Genomic DNA, 21,726 nt, shown 5'->3' with positions numbered 1-21,726 from the left:
GCAGCATTATCTGTTTGATACAGTGAAAGTTTAATAAAAACAAACCGAATGCTGTTACAGGTGTGTGTGTGTGTGTTTGAGGTGATCTTGTCTCGTTTGCAGTCAGGCCCGGCGCCAGAAAAAAATATTAAGGGGGAGATGAGTTTATCACAGAGGGCAGGGTCGCCCCCCCCCCAAAAAAAGTGCGCACCGGAGGGGACATGCCTCTGAGCGTGCGTAATGAATTGGGTGCGCTCCTGGAAAGCTCGTGTATTTAGGCTACACCGTTGTAAGAGACTGACTGAGTAAGAGTAAAGAGTGATGACAGTATTTTTTTTAATTATTATTTGAACGTATAGACCCTCGGTCAAGTGATCTCCTGCATACCACAAAACCAAACCACCAACTGATCTGAGAAACGACACGAGACAGTAGATTAACCCCACATACAGCCCTCCATCACAAGCGCAAACACAGCGCAATTGGGCATGACAGTCACACAACGGGTCAAAGATAAACCTTTCATGTAGATATATTTACAACAATACATAACTTTAATATCTGTCATTGCGGGCGACTGGCCGTGAACGGAGGGACTAAGAAAATGCATACCGCACGACAACAGCATGTTATTTGCATTATCACGTTTTACTGAGATACACAACACGTAACGCGTACATAAAAAGTTGGCTGACTTAACTTTTGTCGTGTCGGCTCTCGGCTAGCTGGCGCGCGCTGCTCTCCAATTTAGCCAGTGCGTCCTCATCAAGCTGGCTGCTTTAGCTGCTGTTCATTGTCGTACTATCCATGAGAAAATCATCCGGAATATCCATATTGGGACCAAAACACACTTCTCGCATTTTCATCTTTTCCTCTGTAGACAGGGTTAAGTTCCTCTTCTGAAAATTGTTGAGATCTAAAAACATGCTTATTTAGGGTCTGCTCCTTTCTCTGCTCCTGACCAAGGCAGCGTCTCTACATCTAGAGTTGGTCCCCGGGCTCTGGACTGTGACTGCTCCTAGTGGTTGGATTGTGTCTAACTATAATAAGGATGGGTTAAATGCAGAAGAAAAATTTTGTTGTGTGTGTGTGTGTGTGTGTGTGTATATATATATATATATATATATATATATATATATATATATATATATATATATATATACACACACTCAACAAAAATATAAACGCAACACTTTTGGTGTTGCTCCCATTTTGTATGAGATGAACTCAAAGATCTAAAACTTTTTCCACATACACAATATCACCATTTCCCTCAAATATTGTTCACAAACCAGTCTAAATCTGTGATAGTGAGCACTTCTCCTTTGCTGAGATAATCCATCCCACCTCACAGTTGTGCCATATCAAGATGCTGATTAGACACCATGATTAGTGCACAGGTGTGCCTTAGACTGCCCACAATAAAAGGCCACTCTGAAAGGTGCAGTTTTATCACACAGCACAATGCCACAGATGTCGCAAGATTTGAGGGAGCATGCAATTGGCATGCTGACAGCAGGAATGTCAACCAGAGCTGTTGCTCGTGTATTGAATGTTCATTTCTCTACCATAAGCCGTCTCCAAAGGCGTTTCAGAGAATTTGGCAGTACAGTACATCCAACCAGCCTCACAACCGCAGACCACGTGTAACCACACCAGCCCACCAGAACACAGGTGCATTTTATTGATGGCATTTTGAATGCACAGAGATACCGTGACGAGATCCTGAGGCCCATTGTTGTGCCATACATCCAAGAACATCACCTCATGTTGCAGCAGGATAATGCACGGCCCCATGTTGCAAGGATCTGTACACAATTCTTGGAAGCTGAAAATGTCCCAGTTCTTGCATGGCCGGCATACTCACTGGACATTTCTCCCATTGAGCATGTTTGGGATGCTCTGGACCGGCGTATACGACAGCGTGTACCAGTTCCTGCCAATATCCAGCAACTTCGCACAGCCATTGAAGAGGAGTGGACCAACATTCCACAGGCCACAATTGACAACCTGACCAACTCTATGCGAAGGAGATGTGTTGCACTGCATGAGGCAAATGGTGGTCACACCAGATACTGACTGGTATCCCCCCCAATAAAACAAAACTGCACCTTTCAGAGTGGCCTTATATTGTGGACAGTCTAAGGCACACCTGTGCACTAATCATGGTGTCTAATCAGCATCTTGGTATGGCACACCTGTGAGGTGGGATGGATTATCTCAGCAAAGGAGAAGTGCTCACTGTCACAGATTTAGACTGGTTTGTGAACAATATTTGAGGGAAATGGTGATATTGTGTAGTAGTAGTGCTATGTGACTAAAAAGATTAATCCAGGTTTTGAGTATATTTCTTATTGTTACATAGGAAACAAGGTACCAGTAGATTCAGTAGATCCTCACAAATCCAACAAGACCAAGCATTCATGATATGCGCACTCTTAAGGCTATGAAACTGGGCTATTAGTAAAAAAGTAGAAAAGGGGGTGTTCACAATAATAGTAGCATCTGCTGTTGACGCTACAAACTCAAAACTACTATGTTCAAACTGCTTTTTTAGCAATCATGTGAATCACTAAACTAGTATTTAGTTGTATAACCACAGTTTTTCATGATTTCTTCACATCGGCGAGGCATTAATTTTGTTGGTTTGGAACCAAGATTTTGCTCGTTTACTAGTGTGCTTGGGGTCACTGTCTTGTTGAAACACCCATTTCAAGGGCATGTCCTCTTCAGCATAAGGCAACATGACCTCTTCAAGTATTTTGACATATCCAAACTGATCCATGATACCTGGTCAGTGGTGGGCACAGATAACCAAAAAATTAACTTCGATAACAGATAATCAGATAACTGAAAAGTTATCTTCGATAAAGATAAAACAATAAACCACCCAAAAATGTATCGGAAGTTACAGATAACCGATAACAGATAAATTCCAATATTATCTCTGGCACATTTACAACTACTAGTAAAACAACTTTAATAGCTTCTAATAATATTAAAAATAACAACAGACCCAAACAATAAGACCACACTTTTTTCTTTCAACAGTCTGCCCCAGCTGGAAGCTCTTGTTTACTACAGCGCTCTGAGCACAGAGGCACCCCGAGACCCAAACAATGAGACCACACTTTTTTCTTTTAACATTCGGCCCCTGCTGGAAGTTCTTGTTTATTACAGCCTTCCCAGCACAGAGGCACCCTGAGAGCAGCCGTAAAGCCCGCTCTCTATCAATGACAAAGCTCTGGTCATGCAGAGGTCTTGAAAAATAGTCATATTGAGTTATGGTGTTGATTTATAAATAACATTAATACCGATAGAATAACTCCATTAATGTCAATTCTGTCATTTGTACAAAGTTAAAATATAACATATATCTTTTAATGTTGAATAATGCACTAATTCTGACATTTTGTAACAGAGACAGATCGCAAAGGATTCTGGGTAAACGTGCCTCTGCTAAACACTGATTGGTTCAGTCATTCATTATGTAAACCAACACGTTAATGTGACGTCTGTCGTGTGTTGGTGTTTAAATGTGCTTTTGTAAAATATTCCATTTTTTTATTTGTAAAAACAGGCATTTTTACGGAGCCCTGGAAGTGTCATCGCAAATTTTTTTGCATGTGGAGAGAATGTGCGCATGTTTGTGCACATTCTCTCCACATTCTCTCTTTACAACATTCATTTGATGTTGTAAAACGTGCTTTACAGTGTGCTAGATGATTTTTCATGCAGGAATTTTTTTGGACCAAGTTTCAGGTTAATTGTGCATCCTGCATCGTGTAGTGTTCATGGAGTATCAAGCTGCGGTCAGCATCTGACGACCACCTCCTGATTGCCGATCGTATGGTCGAATGAGAATCAAACCTGTTTGATATATTATTGTGGTCGGCCATCGTGAGGTTATCCTGCTGCTGAAAGCTACAAGCAGCATCCAACTGTTCGCACTGTGCCTGTGCAAACACTGCAAAGCTGTCTTGTAATAATGTTATTATTATTATTATTATTTTGCAGTTGTTTTGTTTTTAAACTTCATTTGTAAAAAAAAAAAAAGCCATTTGCAAAGCAAAAAAGTTGATTTGACAATCATCTGACATAACCAGGGTCAAAATAAATAGAACACTGCCATCTACTGGTTCACAGACACTGCCATGAACACTACTGGCCAGTAGATGCTAGATGGCAGTAGAGGCTTTCAAAACAAATTCTAGATAATCCCTGTCTGCTCACATTTAAAATGCATGGAATTTAACAAACGCAATTAAAAAAAAGCAACGTCTATAAACGCAGAGAATATATTCAAGAGAGTTTTAGGCACTAGAGTTTAATGCTGTTGTCCGTGGAGCCTGAACAGAGTGTCTGAAATGCATTTGTCCTGTCGTGACGTACTGAGATTACATCATCCTACCCAAAATGCACTGCGGGGCACAGCATGTGCTCACAAAACCTTAAAAATGAGCACATTACTTTAAAACTAAAACATATATCTGATATTTTTACTTTATGAAACTTCAGACATGACAGTAATTTTAAATAACTTGTCCAAAATTAGTTTGGTTAAAATTTGAACCATAAGTTAAAAATGTATGCCTCTGGATGACTTAGGTCATATTGCCAGCATATCGGTATGGTGTTAAAGGAAATGTTTTTTTTTTTTTCTTTTTTCTTTTGAGGCTGTTTGTCCTTTGTTTGCAGAGGATTGAGATGCTTTCTATACAAGCAGTTCTCTTCTGTTTGCAAAGGTTATAACTATGCATCTCTTACAAAACTTTTAACAGGTGGGTGCTGAACTAATTTTAAAAATGCTTGTCGCTGTTCAGCTTTGTTTATTTTGTTTATCGGTTTAAAAGTTATCGGACAAAAATTAATCAGAAGATAATTGGTCCGAGAATGTTTGTTTTTTTAAGTTATCTAAAAAGATAATCCGATACTGAAAACATTATCTTTGATAATTATCTGTTATCGGATTATCGGAAGTGTGCCCACCACTGTACCTGGTATGCGATATATAGGCCCAACACCATAGTAGGAGAAACATGCCCATATCATGATGCCTGCACCACCATGCTTCACTGTCTTCACTGTGAACTGTGGCTTGAATTCAGAGTTTGGGTATCGTCTCACAAACTGTCTACAGCCCTTGGACCCAAAAAGAACAATTTTACTCTCATCAGTCCACAGAATATTCCTCCATTTCTCTTTAGGCCAGTTGATGTGTTCTTTGGCAAATTGTAACCTCTTCTGCACATGTCTTTTATTTAACAGAGGGACTTTGCGGGGGATTCTTGCAAATAAATTAGCTTCACACAGGCATCTTCTAACTGTCACAGCACTTACAGGTAACTCCAGACTGTCTTTGATCATCCTGGAGTTGATCAATGGGTGAGCCTTTGCCATTCTGGTTATTCTTCTATCCATTTTGATGGTTGTTTTCTGTTTTCTTCCATGCGTCTCTGGGTTTTTGTCCACGTTAAAGCATTGGAGATCATTGTAGATGAACAGCCTATATATATATATATATATATATATATATATTTTTTTTTTTTTTTTTGCGTATAGGTTTTCTCCTCTCCAGTCAACTTTTTAATCAAACCACGCTGTTCTTCTGAACAATGTCTTGAATGTCCCATTTTCCTCAGGCTTTCAAAGAGAAAAGCATGTTCAACAGGTGCTGGCTTCATCCTTAGATAGGGGACACCTGATTCACACCTGTTTGTTCCACAAAATTGATGAAGTCACTGACTGAATGCCACACTACTATTACTGTGAACACCCCCTTTTCTACTTTTTTTTTACTAATAGCCCAATTTCATAGCCTTAAGAGTGTGCATATCATGAATGCTTGGTCTTGTTGGATTTGTGAGAATCTACTGAATCTACTGGTACCTTGTTTCACATGTAACAATAAGAAATATACTCAAAACCTGGATTAATCTTTTTAGTCACATAGCACTACTATTATTCTGAACACTACTGTAAATGTGTGTGTGTGTGTGTGTGTGTGTGTGTGTGTAGAATGACAATAAAGGCTGTTCTTCTAAAAGCATTCTGGACTCGCATTCCATGTGTCAGCTACCTATTTTATGAACACTACCCAATCTAGAGCCCGCGGAGCCCTACGGGCAACACGCTAGTGTGTGTGTGTGTGTGTGTGTTTTATATATATATATATATATATATATATATATATATATATATATATATATCAATTTTATTTATATAGCAACCAAATCACAACAAACAGTTGCCCCAAGGCGCTTTATATTGTAAGGCAAGGCCATACAATAATTACGTAAAAACCCCAATGGTCAAAACGACCCCCTGTGAGCAAGCACTTGGCGACAGTGGGAAGGAAAAACTCCCTTTTAACAGGAAGAAACCTCCAGCAGAACCAGGCTCGGGGAGGTCTTCTGCTGGGACTGGTTGGGGCTGAGGGAGAGAACCAGGAAAAAGACATGCTGTGGAGGGGAGAATATATATATATATATATATATATATGTATATATATATATATATATATATGTATATATATATATATATATATGTATGTATATATATATATATATATATATATATATATGTATATATATATATATATATATATACATACATACAGTGGTGGGCACAGATAACCAAAAAATTAACTTTGATAACAGATAATAAGATAACTGAAAAGTTATCTTTGATAAAGATAAACCGATAAACCACCCAAAAATGTATCGGAAGTTACAGATAATCGATAAATTCCGGTGTTGTCTATGGGACATTTGCAGTTACTAAAGAGCTGAAATTGATTTTTAACACAATTGCTTTTGAAAGCCTCAAAAGTGGTAAAAAACCTAAAGAATAAGCAAGAATGTTTGACCATGCTGCCCCCTGCAGGAAACAGCACAGACAAATCCTAAGAGCACCCACGAAATCAACTCTTTACTAATCATAATTGTTTTTCTTTCAACATTCTGCCCCTGCTGGAAGCTCTTGTTTACAACAGTGCTCCCACCACAGAGGCACACCGAGAGCAACCATAAGGCCAGCTCCCTTTCAGTTTCAACACTCCGGTCAGGCGGAGGTCTTGAAAAAATAAAGTCATACTAACTTATGGTTTTTTTGAAAATACTGATAGAATAACTCCATTAATGTCAATTCTGTCATTTGTACAAAATTAAAATATAACATATATCTTTTAATGTTGAATAAGGCACTAATTCTGAGGTTTTGTAACAAACACAGACCACAAAGCATTCTGGGTAAAAGTGCTAAACAGTGATTGGTTCAGTAATCCATTATGTAAACCAACACGTTAATGTGACGTGTGTCGTGTGTTGGTTTAAAGATAAATGTGCTTTTGTAAAATATTCCATTTTTATTTGTAAAAACAGGCATTTTTATGGAGCCCTGGAAGTGTCATCGCAATTGCATGTTTTAAAACTTTTATGATGTTGTAAAACGTGCACTCAATATTAGTAAGTAAGTAAATTTATTTATATAGTGCTTTTCACAGACATAAGGCCATGTACACACGTTGTCGGGTATTTGTAAAACCGAATATCTTACCCTTTCAGTTTGGGGAAAAAACTTCATCCACACTACGTCGTTTAAAAAAAAATCCATCCACATCGAACCGTATAAATGTGTTGTAATTAGTCTGCAAAACCTTTGGGTGGCGGTACTGATTAAAATTCTATCCAATCAGCAGCCTTATTCTCTTGTCGTCACTTCCACAAAAACTAAAAACATGGCGCCAACCTCGTGCGTGTGGACCGATAAGGAGTCGGAATTACTTCTAACCATAGTTTTAGAATACAAAGTTAACAAATATATGCACACAAAAAGCGCCTGGACAATAGACAATACCAACACTTTGAGAGCAGCCAGGTACCCAGACGTTTAATACTGCCATGAACACTCCTGGCCAGTAGATGGCAGTAGCGGCCTTGAAAAAATGTCAAACAAAATTCCAGATAATCCGTGTCTGCTACATTTAAGATGCGTGGAATTTAACAAACGCAAATACACTAACGTCTATAAACTCAGAGAATATATTCACGAGAGTTTTAGGCACTAGAGTTTAATGCTGTTGTCCGTGGAGCCTGAACAGAGTGTCTGAAATGCATTTGTCCTGTCGTGACGTACTGAGATTACATCATCCTACCCAAAATGCACTGTGGGGCACAGCATGTGCTCACAAAACCTTAAAAATTAGCACATTACTTTAAAACGAAAACATATATCTGATATTTTTACTTTATAAACTTCAGACATGACAATAATTTTAAATAACTTGTCTAAAATGAGTAGTTAAAATTTGAACCATAAGTTAAACATGTATGCCTCTGGATGACTTGGTGACATTGCGATTATATTAGTATGGTGTTAAAGGAAATGCTTTTTGGTCACCAGTTCTCCTTTGCTTACAGATGATAGAGTGGTTTCTGTTTGCAGAGGGTAGAACAACATGCCTATTAGGAAACTTTTAACAGGTAGGTCTCAACAGCTTTAACAGTTTTGAAAATGTTTTACACTGTTCAGCTTAGTTTAGTACGTTATCGGTCTAAAAGTTATCGGACAGTAATTCATCGGAAGATAATTAGTCCGATGATGGTTTTTAAATTTATCTAAAAAGATAATCCGATAATGAAAACATTATCTTCGATATATATATATATATATATATATATATATATATATAAAATTTCTTTTTTTTTTAGTAAGTAGTGAGCAATTTTATTGGAACAGGGAGAAAATTGATTGGAGGGGGGTGTGATAATCAGTGGAGCGGTCTGCAGTAGCTGTGGGCAGGAGAGCAGAATTTATGTGCTTAAAGCTATATAGTGCCTTTCAGATTTCAGAAAACAGAAAATTTAGATTCTACCAAAAGTCAAGCATTATAATGTAGGTTTATTTTTGTAACATGTTGCAAAATTACAGCACATTTGAATGAAGAGGACAAATTCATCTGGGGGGAAATTCCATCATGAATATATAAACACACAGTGGTGCTGCTGATGGACATTAACACACCCTCTTCAGCCATTTATTATGAACAACACACACGATACAACAGGTAAAAAAAAAAAAAACATCAAGATATTTAAAGGGGATAGAGAATCAAAATCATCTTTTTCATGTTTTTGGTGTTAGTTCAGAGTCTCCCCGCTGTGGGGAATACACACGAAGTGCCAGCAAGTTTCAGAACCTCTATTTCAAATATTTCTCCTTTTTTGAATTGCCCCTAGAAAACAGGCCAATCCGTTTTTGAGAGAAAATTTACGTCACTTTTTCACCAATAGCAACACACACGCCCCCCCCCCCCACACACGCCCCTTCGAAATTAATTATTCATAAGGTTGTGCCCACCCATTCGTAACACTCGAAGAGGAGCAATGGCGAGCTATAGGTGTGCTTTCCAAGGTTGTTTTAGCGGACTACGATCTTTACGTATTCTTCCCACGGAAAGCAATGTACGCGATCACTGGCTTTTATTCATTTTTAACCGCATCCCCAGGACATACAACCACCGACTATTTCTTTGCTCTGCGCATTTCACGGAGGACTGTTTCACAAACCTTGCACAATTTCGAGCTGGCTTCAGTCGGCATTTAATACTCAGTAGAGGGTCAGTTCCGACTCTGCGACAAACTCAACCCCAGCAATCAGTACAGCCTGTAAGTATCACATTTTCTTTTGTTTTAAATATGTGTTGCGCCATATTCCTGTTGTAAGAATTGCACGTTAGCTCTGGTTTGTTCCTCTAAAGGGAATGAGCTAACCTCTTAGCTGCTAGCTATTTGCATTATTATGCTGGCAGCAAGTAAGCCTGCAAAGGGCAGCTTGCTTATTTCAATGCATAATCTTTGGAAGTCACAGTAACCGAAGTAAAACAAAACAAATGAAGTTTCTGGGATTTTTTTTTTTTGTCCAATTTTGCATGTTTTTGTGTGTTTTTTTTTTTTTTTTTCGTCCTCATCAAGCAGCCGGTCGCAGCGTCGTGAAGGGAGAGCACGCGCATTGTGTTCTGCGTGTGTCTGTTTATAAGAACCTTCTCGCCCAGAAGAAAAAAGAGCGCCAACTACCAGTGATGCCGGTAACGGCACTGAGCTTTACAAAGACATTTTTATGCTTTTTTTTCTCTGAGCCGCTCCGCATCTGCTGTTAAAAACACCTGATCCTCCGCACTTTCTTTTCAGTGAGAGCAAGGGCAGCCAATCAAACAACGGCAACCGATCAGCGCCAACACCTACGTGCATTTCATAATGAGGTTGCCAAATAAGCTCCGAAACGACGTCATTAAGGGCAAACGACGCATTCTAAACCCAGCATAGTAACATAGCTGTTTCAGAGAGCCTTGTAGGAAGGTTCTGAGCCATTACAGACCCAACCAATTTTTTTGGGCTACATATCATATCACAGAACAAGGATTAATGCCCCATTCAACCTCTGTCTATTACCTTTAAAGGGATACTGTGGTTGTTTTTAAGTACCCCTGATGGAGCAGTAATCCTAATGTCAGTACATTGCCATTGAAATCGGTGTTTCCCCAAGAATTTTTTTCAGGCAAAGTGGTACTCACCAACCCCCTGGCCCTCCAAATCATGAGGTGCTTTGAGCAAAAAAATGTGATGCGCTCAGAAATGCAAAAACTAAAGTTAAGTAATGTACTCATTACTTATGTAATCCTGCCACAGCCATGCATTTGTGGTTAAAAAAAAATGCCCCCCATACTTTTCACAGAGCAATACACAAATATTTGTCATATTAAAGAATAGCAAAATACCAGGATCACTCAGTTTCAGCTTCATCTTTAACCACACAAATAACTGCATGGGTGCAAACAATGTATTTTGGTATAAGCAAAATTTAATGTGCATATTTATTTTCCAAATCCCACCAGTCAACATTGACAAGTCTCAGGATGCAAGTGCACTTACCTTTTCTTCAAAGTTTAAGTCCTGCTGGGTGCCAGTTAGTAACCCTCATTCATGTGCTGCAGAACCACAGACTTGCACCATACATATATATATATATATATATATATATATATATATATATATATATATATATATATATATATATTTATGACACTTGGGTTTTAGCAGTGCTGAGTCTGGTGCAAAACACATTATTGACAACTTTTAACAGCGTAAATGTTGGGAAGGTCTTTCATTTTAAACTTGTGCAGTGCACATGCAGAGGTGGAGGTAAAGTCCTGTGACTAATGTCCAACTTTATTTTACTAGTCTGCATGGCGTAGATGTCAGATTCTGATGCCTGACACCTTCTGTTGAAAGCTCTGATGTGGACCACAGTAATAACAATAATAATTAGATTAGCGCTACAATAATAATAATCACTACAAAAATAACATTTGCTCCACAGAAAATTGTGTGAGAGAATACCAGAATCTGATTGCTCTGGAAGTGCTGTGATGATTATTGACATCCATATGAATAAATATTTGGTTGTGTTTTTCATTGAATTAATAAAATTGCAGGGTTCTTATTAGCCTGGCAGCCCACCAGGCTTACAATGCTGCAGGGGGAAACACGAGAAGTACGTGCAGTATGTCATAGAACACTGCAATTTTTAAAAAGAAGAGAGGATTTTTTTTTTTTTTTAAATACAGTTATGAACAACGGTCCTGCATTAATGCCAAAGAATCTCTATCAGAGCAGCTGATAGGACTGAGCCACCTGGAACACATCAGTTCACCGCCTGTTTGAACATGCAGCATTTTTTTTTGCAGTTAATGAAAACAAACCCTGATGTTTATGTGCTGTATGTGCATGTTTCTGCACGTCTGTTTGCATGTTTTAGCAACCAGACTCCCAACCACATTGACATTGAGCTTCTGGAAAGCCATATTGTGCGGTTTGCATTGCAGCTCCATCACAGCAAACGTGCTGTTGTTTTATCGTTGTAGTCCCATTTTAACCACTGGGTGGCGCTGTACCTCTTCTAATATTTTACAGCACAGGATCCCACAAGTTGAAACTCATGGTGAAAAAAGGGTTGCTGTAAGAATGTTCTCCTCACAGCAAAAACTAATCCATGAGTCAGTCAGTCAGAACGGCTGTTTGTTTGGACAGAAATGAGTAAAGGTTGATTTTGACAAACTCACTGATTCAGCCAAATTCAGGCATCTAACTGATGAGCAGATAGAACTGTTAGAAAGTAAGGTCTTGGGCTGATGTGGTCATCATCTTTGTTTGGATCTGACCAGCAGGACAGGAGCCAGAATCACCATACATGGTGTCTGCGTTTGTTCTCAGTGCTCTTGCTCATTCTATCGGCCTCCTTTTTTCCTCTCTCGTCATTTTGCTAAACCTCTCCACCCCTTTTTGGGAGACTCCCCTCTAAAACTTTCTGGCATACACAGAAGAGGATGGGCTAATCCACAAACAGGGAACTCCACACTTTCCCTGTCTATTCTTTCATTCATCATCTCACACTCCATGACTCTGATAATGTCAGAAAATTCTCTCTTTTTTTTTTTTCTTTTTTTTATAGCCAAACTTTTTAGTCATCTCTTCCATCTTACAGTCTTCAGTTAACTGCATGAAGATGAGTGGAGGGAGGTCCAGAAATCATCTTAGCCCAGCCTGCTGCAACGTCTTTCCCTCTGGATTTTTTTTTCATCTCTTAGCAAAAGCTTTGCTTTGACCTTCTCTGAAATCATATCTAAGGAAAGTGGAAGTGTGATCTGGCCTTGCACACGGCAGTTTGGATATTTGGAGTTGGCACGTTTCCCACACTTCGACTTTCTGAGTGGAAAATGGAGCTGGGATGCAAATTTGGATGTAGGTAGAAAAAGTGAACAAGCTTGGCTGCACCAGAGCAACTACCAGCAATGAGGAAAAACTGAATGCTCGGAAAAAGAGGTAACCATTGTCATTGTTGGTTACAAATGTTTTTTTCCCCCAAATCTGAGACAAGTACAATGGTTTGAAGACCAGCTGATAGATAAGTGGTCAACATTGTGATTACCGGGAACATTTTTACTTATTTGTCACTCTGCACACCGCTGACTGAGATGTGACCGTTTGTGTGACTCACCCCTGCAGAGCAGACGTCGATGGATCATCCTGAAATAGAAGCTGGACTTTGTCTCATTTTGGAAAACGTCACTGTTAAGCCTCCTGCTTACAAGTTCAATTTCTGAGATCACTCTGAGTGTAACGACTGAAAGCTGACCGTTGCCTTCTGACACACCAAGAAAATCCCAAAGCCAAGTTTGAGTTTCTGTTGTGACAGTGGTCAGGTTGACCAGCTGTGAGGCTTTTGCAACCATGCAATATTTAGGAGGAACACTGTCGCTGCCCAGCTCCAGGTGGTGGGTTGGATGGGCAGTATACGACGCTCTTTGCAAGACGCTTTGGGGTTTGTTTGGGGCTCCACGGAAGAGAAGCACCATGATGATGATGAGGAAGACAAAGAAGAGGAAGCAGATGGAGGAGGAAGGTTTCAGAGAGTGATTTCACCACTCCGTAGCTTCGCCAGACGTAGCAGGAGATCACTGCATCGGTTCTCCATCAGGACTCTGCATAGGAGAGCCACGGAACCCAGCTCTGTAAGACGGACACAGTAACCTAGTAAACATAAAGAAATGTTTTCATTTATTTTGCTCTATTATAATCATTCCAGTGATTATTATTATTAATTATTCCAAGTTTATTACACTGCACATAAATCAGATATTACATGAGCTGACATTCTTTTAAAGCAGTTGGGTTCAATTATAGTGATCATCAACACAACACCATTTAAAGCCAGGGGTAGCAAGAGGAGGAACCAGGAATATGATTATAGTTTCCCTCACAGCTTGATAAATTTCATGGAATTAACTAGATCCTGGTGCAGTGCATCTGCAGAGCTACATGATTGGTGTCCTTTCATCACCCTGTCAGTCCGTCACAAAATCTCATAAGCAGCTCTTCCTTTACGGCTCCAGATACAAATACTACACTGCATTTAGCTCTGCGGTGGTCTCTAATTTTTGCACCTCACATTTCATTTTTGCCTTATCCTTCAAAATGACCTTGAGTTGGGACATTGAGATATGCCGTAAAGAGATAATATTTTGTGAACATGACTCACAGTTTGTATCACTCGCAGCCTTGTGATGATACAGAATGATGTGGGTACCGAAAGATAAGAGAAAACCTGTAGCTTTATATCTGACCTGTTGTTTGGATCTTGACACAGAAATGACTTTGTTTCAGAACATCAAAATAGTTTTATATCTCAGAAAAAAAAAACTTAGGGTATCAGCACCAAACTAAAAATAAAACGAGTGCCCATGGGGAAGGAACATTTTGGAATATTTTCATAATAGCAACCATCTTAGCCATCTCACCACTCAAATTAGCAGCGGGAGCATTGGGCTCCTTTGTGCCTGTTTGACCTGTAGTTCAGTATGTGCACACTTACTGTGTAAATCTAAACAGGTCATGACCGAGTCAATGACAGTCTCTGTCTAGAAAGGCTCAGTCCTCTGATAAATCACCATGTACACTGAACAACGTTGTCAGTGTATGTGCACGGCCTTTCTGCTTGTGTGTGGTGTGTCTGAGATAAGGCAGAGGGTTTAACAATGTCCTACACACAAAGACAAGGTTCATCCAGCTGATCCAGTCTAATTCAATTTGCATGAATACATTTCCCGTGTGTTTGTGTACAAAGTCATGTTTGGTTTCACAACAGTCTATCCATCCATTCATCTGTTTTCTCAGCGTTCTAATTCCAGTTAAAGGTCAGTTAGTCCCAGAGGTCACTTGCCATGGCAGGCATGTTGGGAGAAGAATTTACTTGCCACACGACAAGTAAACAAATTTAACCAAATAAATCTCTCACATCCCCCCCACCCCTGTGGCTAGGTGCCTGGTGCATGCCGGAAGAAAACAAGCATGTAAAAACCCATTTACTTATGTGTAAAACATTAAAGTAAGAGGTTTACATCACGCACGCCATCTAGCATAAAAACACCTGCCGCATACAGTGTGCTGTTTCCTATTTTTGCAGCATCACACTATGAAACAGCAAGACTGACATACTATTATGTTCTGTATGAATGTTGTGTATTTTATGCCTAGCAGTGTGTTAATCATATATACAGTGAGACAAGTATTTGTCGATCTGTCGATTTTGCAAGTTTTCCCACCGACAAAGAATGGAGAGGTCTGTCATTTTTCAACTGAGAGACATAGTCACATTGGACTGCATTTATATAGCGCTTTTTCATCTGCATCACACTCTCAAAGTGCTTTACAATAAGCCTTACATTCACTCCGATGTCAGGGTGCTGCCATACAAGGTCCTCACTACACACTGGGAGCAACTAGGGGATTAAGGACCTTGCCCAAGGCCCTTGATTTTTTTTTTCTGGTCAGGCTGGGGTGTGAGCTGTACTCTGATCTCAAGCCCAATGCTTAACCACTAGACCATCACCCCCTCCCCCCCCAAATCAATGTATGATTTTTAAATAATTAATTTGCATTTTATTGCATAAAATAAGTATTTGATACAATAGAAAAACAGACCTTAATATTTGGTACAGAAGCATTTGTTTGCAATTATAGAGGTCAGACATTTCCTGTAGTTCTTGACCAAGTTTGCACACTGCAACAGGGATTTTGGTCCATTCCTCCATACAGATCTCCAGATCTTTCAGGTTTTGAGTTTCAGCTTTCTCCAAAGGTTTTCTGTTGAGTTCAGGTCTAAAGACTGGCTAGGCCACTCCAGGACCTTGAAATGCTTTTTACGGAGCCACTCCTTACTTGTGTGTTTGGGGTCATTGTCATGCTGGAAGACCCAGCCACAACCCATTTTCAGTGCTCTCACTGAGGGAAGGAGGTTGTTTGCCAAAATCTCGCAAAGCATGACCCCATCCATCCTTCCTTCAATATGGTGCAGTCATCCTGTCCCCTTTGCAGAAAGCACCCCCAAAATGATGTTTCCACCCCCATGCTTCACAGTTGGGATCCTAGGGTTCTTCTCATCCTACAAACACAGCAAGTGGAGTTGATACCAAAAAGCTCTATTTTTGTCTCGTCTGACCACATGATTTTCTCCCATGCCTCCTCTGGATCATCCAGATGGTCACTGGAGAAATTCAAACAGGCCTGGACATGTGCTGATGTGAGCAGAGGGACCTTGCTGCCCTGCAGGATTTTAAACCATGACAGCATAGTGTGTTACTAATGTAGTCTTTCTGATTGCGGTCCCAGCTCTCTTCAGGTCATTGACCAGGTCCTTCTGTGTAGTTCTGGGCTTTCTCAGAATTCTCCTTACCTCACGAGGAGAGATCTTGCATCTTGCATGGAGCCCCAGACCAAGGAAGATTGACAGTCAGCTTGTTTTTTTCCATTTTCTAATAATTACACCAACAGTTGTTGCCTTCTCACCAAGCTGCTTGCCTGTTGTCCTGTAGTCCATCCCAGCCTCGTGCAGGTCTACAGTTTTGTCCCTGGTGTCCTTAGACAGCTCTTTGGTCTTGGCCATCGTGGATAGGTTAGAGTGTGATTGATTGTGTGGACAGGTGTCTTTATGTCAGGAACTGAGGAGGTGTGGCACAGGAGACAGATGGACACACATGCAGACTCATGACTCAGGCGTTGGATTTGTAAAAAGCTTTATCCAAAACATGCAGAGTTTTGGTACACAGGTACACATCAATCAAACAGGCGGCGGTACAGACAGTCATGAGGCAGGGGCGTGGTTAAAATGCGAGCGGAGTTTGAACAGGTGGAAGCAGGTACACAGGCATTGGCAGAAGCGAGATCCAGAAAGCAAGTGAGGGTCGAACACGGCTAAGGCAAAGCAATGAAGGCTTGAAATGAGGGCAAACGCACAAGGCAGGTAGCACAACAACTAGCAGTGGATAACAGGTCACATGAGGCTTAAATACACAGAGGATAATCAGGGCGTGATGTGAAACAGGTGCAGGGAAGAGGGCGTGGTAGAATGAGACAAAGGTAAGACAGGAGACAAGAGTGAAGTGACAGGTGGGAGGGACAGACAAAAGCAGCAGCAACAGAAACTTGACAGCGACACTCTCAAGAACCAACAGTGATAAAACAAATCCCAAACGCCTAAGCAATAAAGATAAAGAAAATCCAATGTAGCTCTGCTAGTGTACTTTTAAAACATGCTCTCTGCTGAACGTTGAACCCTGTTCACTACAGTGACACTGTGAAGTGAGAGGAAAAGCACATGCATTTAGGGAATCTGGTTTCATTTATCCCACTGCAGCCCTAGGAACATAAATATGTTGATTTTGACAAGATTCAATTATTAATGGGTCCTGAAAATTAACTTGCCACATCAGGCAAATGGGGTCATGGTGCAGTAGTCCGACAGCACCATTCGCTTGCTAGTGTAAATACACCTCATTTCATATTTCACCAGTTAACCACAGTCAAACCATAGAGGCACCAACATGTTTCATAAGGAAGCACAATATTTTCAGGTAGTGATGAGAGATTGTGTTATTTGCAGGCCTGATCAGTGTACTGTATAATCTCTATGGCATATTTGCATTTTATTCCCAAATGGATATGCTTGGAAAACATCTCAAGAGGAAAATACTAATTATCAGCTGTCAAAACAACCTCAGCTAGCTCCTTCGTATATGAGGGATCAGTGGTTCTACAACTCCAAATAAGAAAATGTTGGGACAATATGGAAAATGCAAATAAATAAATACAACCTCAATTCCAATGAAGTTGGGATGTTGTGTGAAATGTAAAAAAAAAAAACAGAATACGATGATTTACAAATCCTCTTCAAGCTATATTCAATTGAATACACCACAAAGACAATATATTTAATGTTCAAACTGATAGACTTTTTTGTTTTTGTGCAAATATTTGCTCATTTTGAAATGGATGCCTGCAACACATTTCTAAAAAGCTGGGACAGGGGCAACAAAAGACTGGGAAAGTTGATGAACGCTCAAAGAACACCTGTTTGGAACATTCCACAGGTGAACAGGTTAATTGGAAACAGGTGAGTGTCACATTTGGGTATAAAAGGAGCATCCCCAAAAGGCTCAGCCTTACACAAGCAAAGATGTGGTGAGGCTCACCCCTTTGTGAACAACTGCATGAAAAAATAGTCCAACAGTTTAGAACAATGTTTCTCATTGTTCAATTGAAAGGAATTTAGGGATTCCATCGTCTACAGTCCATAATATAATCAAAAGATTCAGAGAATCTGGAGAACTTCCTACATCTAAGCGGTAAGGCCTAAAACCAACATTGAATGCCCGTGACCTTCGATCCCTCAGGTGGCACTGCATTAAAAACTGATATCATTGTGTAAAGGATCTTACCATGTGGGCTCAGGAACACTTCAGAAAACCATTGTCAGTTAACACAGTTCGTCGCTACAAGTGCAAGTTAAAACTCTACCATGCAAAGCAAAAGCTATACATCAACAACATCCAGAAAGGGGCCCGAGCTCATTTGAAATGGACAGACGCAAAGTGGAAAAGTGTGCTGTGGTCTGATGAGGCCACATTTCAGATTGTTTTTGGAAATCATGGACGACGACATTGTGTCCTCTGGACAAAAGAGGAAAAAGACCACCCAGATTGTTACCAGCGCAAAGTTCAAAAGCCAGCATCTGTGATGGTATGGGGGTGTGTTAGTGCCCATGGCATGGGCAACTTACACATCTGTGATGGCACCATCAATGCTGAAAGGTACATCCAGATTTTGGAGCAACACATGCTGCCATCTAAGCAACGTCTTTTTCAGGGATGTCCCTGCTTATTTCAGCAAGACAATGCCAAGACACATTCTGCACGTGTTACAACAGCATGGCTTCGTAGTAAAAGAGTCCAGGCGCTAGTCCAGACCTGTCACCCACTGAAAATGTGTGGCGCATTATGAAGCGCAGAATACGACAACGGAGACCCCGGACTGTTGAACAACTGAAGTCGTACATCAAGCAAGAATGGGAAAGAATTCTACCTACAAAGTTTCAACAATTAGTGTCCTCGGTTCCCAAATGCTTATTGAGTGTTGTTAGAAGGAAAGGTGATGTAACACAGTGGTAAACATACCACTGTCCCAGCTTTTTTGAAACATGTTGCAGGCATCCATTTCAAAATGAGCAAATATTTGCACAAAAACAATAAAGTTTATCAGTTTGAACATTAAATATCTTGTCTTTGTGGTGTATTCAACTGAATATAGGTTGAAGAGGATTTGCAAATCATTGTATTCTGTTTTTATTTACATTTTACACAACGTCCCAACTTCATTGGAATTGGGGTTGTAAAAAGCATTGATCCTTACATTTACTCCTGTTTCATTGCAGACTGTATGAGCTCAGATATTTCATGCTTCATGTGGTCATCTTAGTTCCATATGTTAATACTCATCCATTCCTGCATTTCAGGCCTGCAACACATTCAAAAACTGTTGGTATGGGGGTCCACAGAGGGCAAGTAATAAGGTAAAAAAAATTTAAATAATGCATAAGGAGGGCAAGCACGGTGGATTAGTGGTTAGCACTGTTGCCTCACAGCGAGAAGGTGTGGGTTCAATTCCCTTGGCCTTCTGTGTGGAGTTTGCATGTTCTCCCTGTGTGCATGGGTTTCCTCCGGGTGCTCTGGTTTCCTCCCACATCCAAAGACATGCGGGTTAGGTGGATTGGACTCTTTAAATTGTCCGTAGGTGTGTGTGTGGGTGTGTCTGTGTTTGTTTGTCTGTTTGTGGCCCTGCGACAGACTGGCGTCCTGTCCTGGGTGTACCCTGCCTCACGCTCTATGGCTGCTGGGATAGGCTCCAGCCCCCCCGCGACCCTTAATTGGACTAAGCGGTAGAAGATGAATGAATGAATGGATGTATAAGGGATTTGCATTTCTCCCTCTACAGTGCATAGTATCTTTAAATGATTCAAGGAATCTGGAGAAATTTCATTGCGTCAACAGTCAAACAGTTATTCATCAATGGTTAATTTAATCATGTGTAAGGGATTACATTGGGGAAAACTTTGTCAGGCACTACAATACAGAGTTCCATTCACAAATGCCCCTTAAAACATTACTGTGCTAGAAAGAAGCCTCATGTTAACAGGCAGATGTTGATTCTATTCTGAGCATGTTTGTGGTTAGAGGCGTTTTTAGCCTCTGAACATGGTTTCAGTGGGGGGGAAGGAATTTTTGGAAAGTCACTACTGTCTGCTGTCTAGCATACACAGTGCCATGGGCGCACCGCTGGGCTGTCACAACTGTTTATCAACATAGGGAGGGACATCTGATTAAATTTAAGGATCAGTAGTTATTTTACCTGTACTGGCAATGGCGTAGGGCTTGGACAGCACAAATGTAGATAGATCTGTGGTAATTCTCCCAGCCACCTTGCAAAGACCATGAATCAAAAACAATAAATCCTGTAACTCAACAAATTAAAATGCCTGTATAATGAGATTATACTAATTACTTGGTGATAAACTTTGATGCACCAGATCAATCCCAAAAGCAGCTTTGTTTTGCCTCTGTAATTTCCTGTAGACATGTCTGCTCCGCCTTTCACATTTGCCCAGTATGTGGGCAAACTTGACACGAAATATAAAATTTTTTTTTTTTTTTTGTGAAATATAAAAACTTTTTTGTTGTCTCAAATTCAACAGTTGCTTGTGGAAAAATAATTAATTATATCCACACAAAAGATTAATTTTGGCCTATGTAAGGTGCCTGAGCCCATTGAAGCTGCCCCCCCACACAGATCAAAAAAATCCAAGCAAGCAGGCTGAGTTTGCCCTGTAATTTCCTATGTACATGAACGCAGCAGCAGCCTCAGTGCTCACAAACCGGCTTCTGCGCTGTGTGAAAACGTTCAGCTGCTCCAACGAAGTCAAATTAAACAATAGCGTTACAAAAACTACACAAACACTTAAAAAACGTCAAGAACGACAGCAAAACGAGACACAGACGAATTGAGGTTTTCGTTGCCCTTCGTTCAAAATTTTCAACAGTTTAAAAATCCTGACGAAACACCCGCTGCAGGAACGAGGCTACGCAAAGGTTAAACGATGCCAACGACAGTCAACGAAGGTCCAGATTTCTTGTTTCGTCAGGTCTTTGTCACTCTTTGTTACGTGCTGTGTGACTGGGCCTTAAAACTACTCATTTTGTTGTTGCTACAAATATCTGCTTTGAAACATTTGAAAACCAAAGAAAACCAAAGACTGCATGACAAGGAAGGCAGGTATCACAATATTAGCCAAAATACACAACACTGCAGAAAGGTAAACCCCCAAATTGAACAATAGATAGAACTTTGGCTGGGGATGGTGCCAAAACACATCAGTACTGCAATGGCTACCTCGAAACACTGCTTTGAAACATTTCATACCTTTCTTCTTGTTGATAACCTACTGTATGGCATGTGCACAAGCACTTAGCTCAGTATAATTCTTATCTAATAAAAGGGTGAAAAAAAAGATCATTCTTTGAATTAACCCAGAGTTTTTAATATAAGATAAACTGTGCTATAATGGTATCCTTTTCCATATCTTCACCTAGGACATCCTCTATTCTAAGTTCTCAGCTGGCCATTGTTTCTGTCCAGATCAGTCTATATTCAGTGTCTTTGAATCCATTGAAATCCCTGTGTTTTGAAAATTGTTAAGGAATTAACATATGAAGGAATACATCACACCAGCCACTTAGCTCTGTGTGAGTGTTAACTGAATATTTTGTATCATTATAAAATTTGTAACATACAGTTTCCATAA

At 40.1% G+C, this 21,726-nt stretch overlaps 1 protein-coding gene across 6 annotated transcripts in view; it reads left to right on the top strand.

Annotated features, from left to right (window-relative positions):
• LOC117507246 (trichohyalin-like) overlaps positions 1 to 21,726 on the top strand; it is an 89,129-nt gene that overhangs the window by 43,994 nt on the left and 23,409 nt on the right. The gene's annotated exons all lie outside the window — the stretch shown is intronic.

This window comes from Thalassophryne amazonica, chromosome 3, assembly GCF_902500255.1.
Source record: "Thalassophryne amazonica chromosome 3, fThaAma1.1, whole genome shotgun sequence".
Classification (NCBI taxonomy): Eukaryota; Metazoa; Chordata; class Actinopteri; order Batrachoidiformes; family Batrachoididae; genus Thalassophryne; species Thalassophryne amazonica.
The sequence above is the reverse complement of the archived record's forward strand: the minus strand, read 5'-3'. Positions and strand labels throughout refer to the sequence as shown.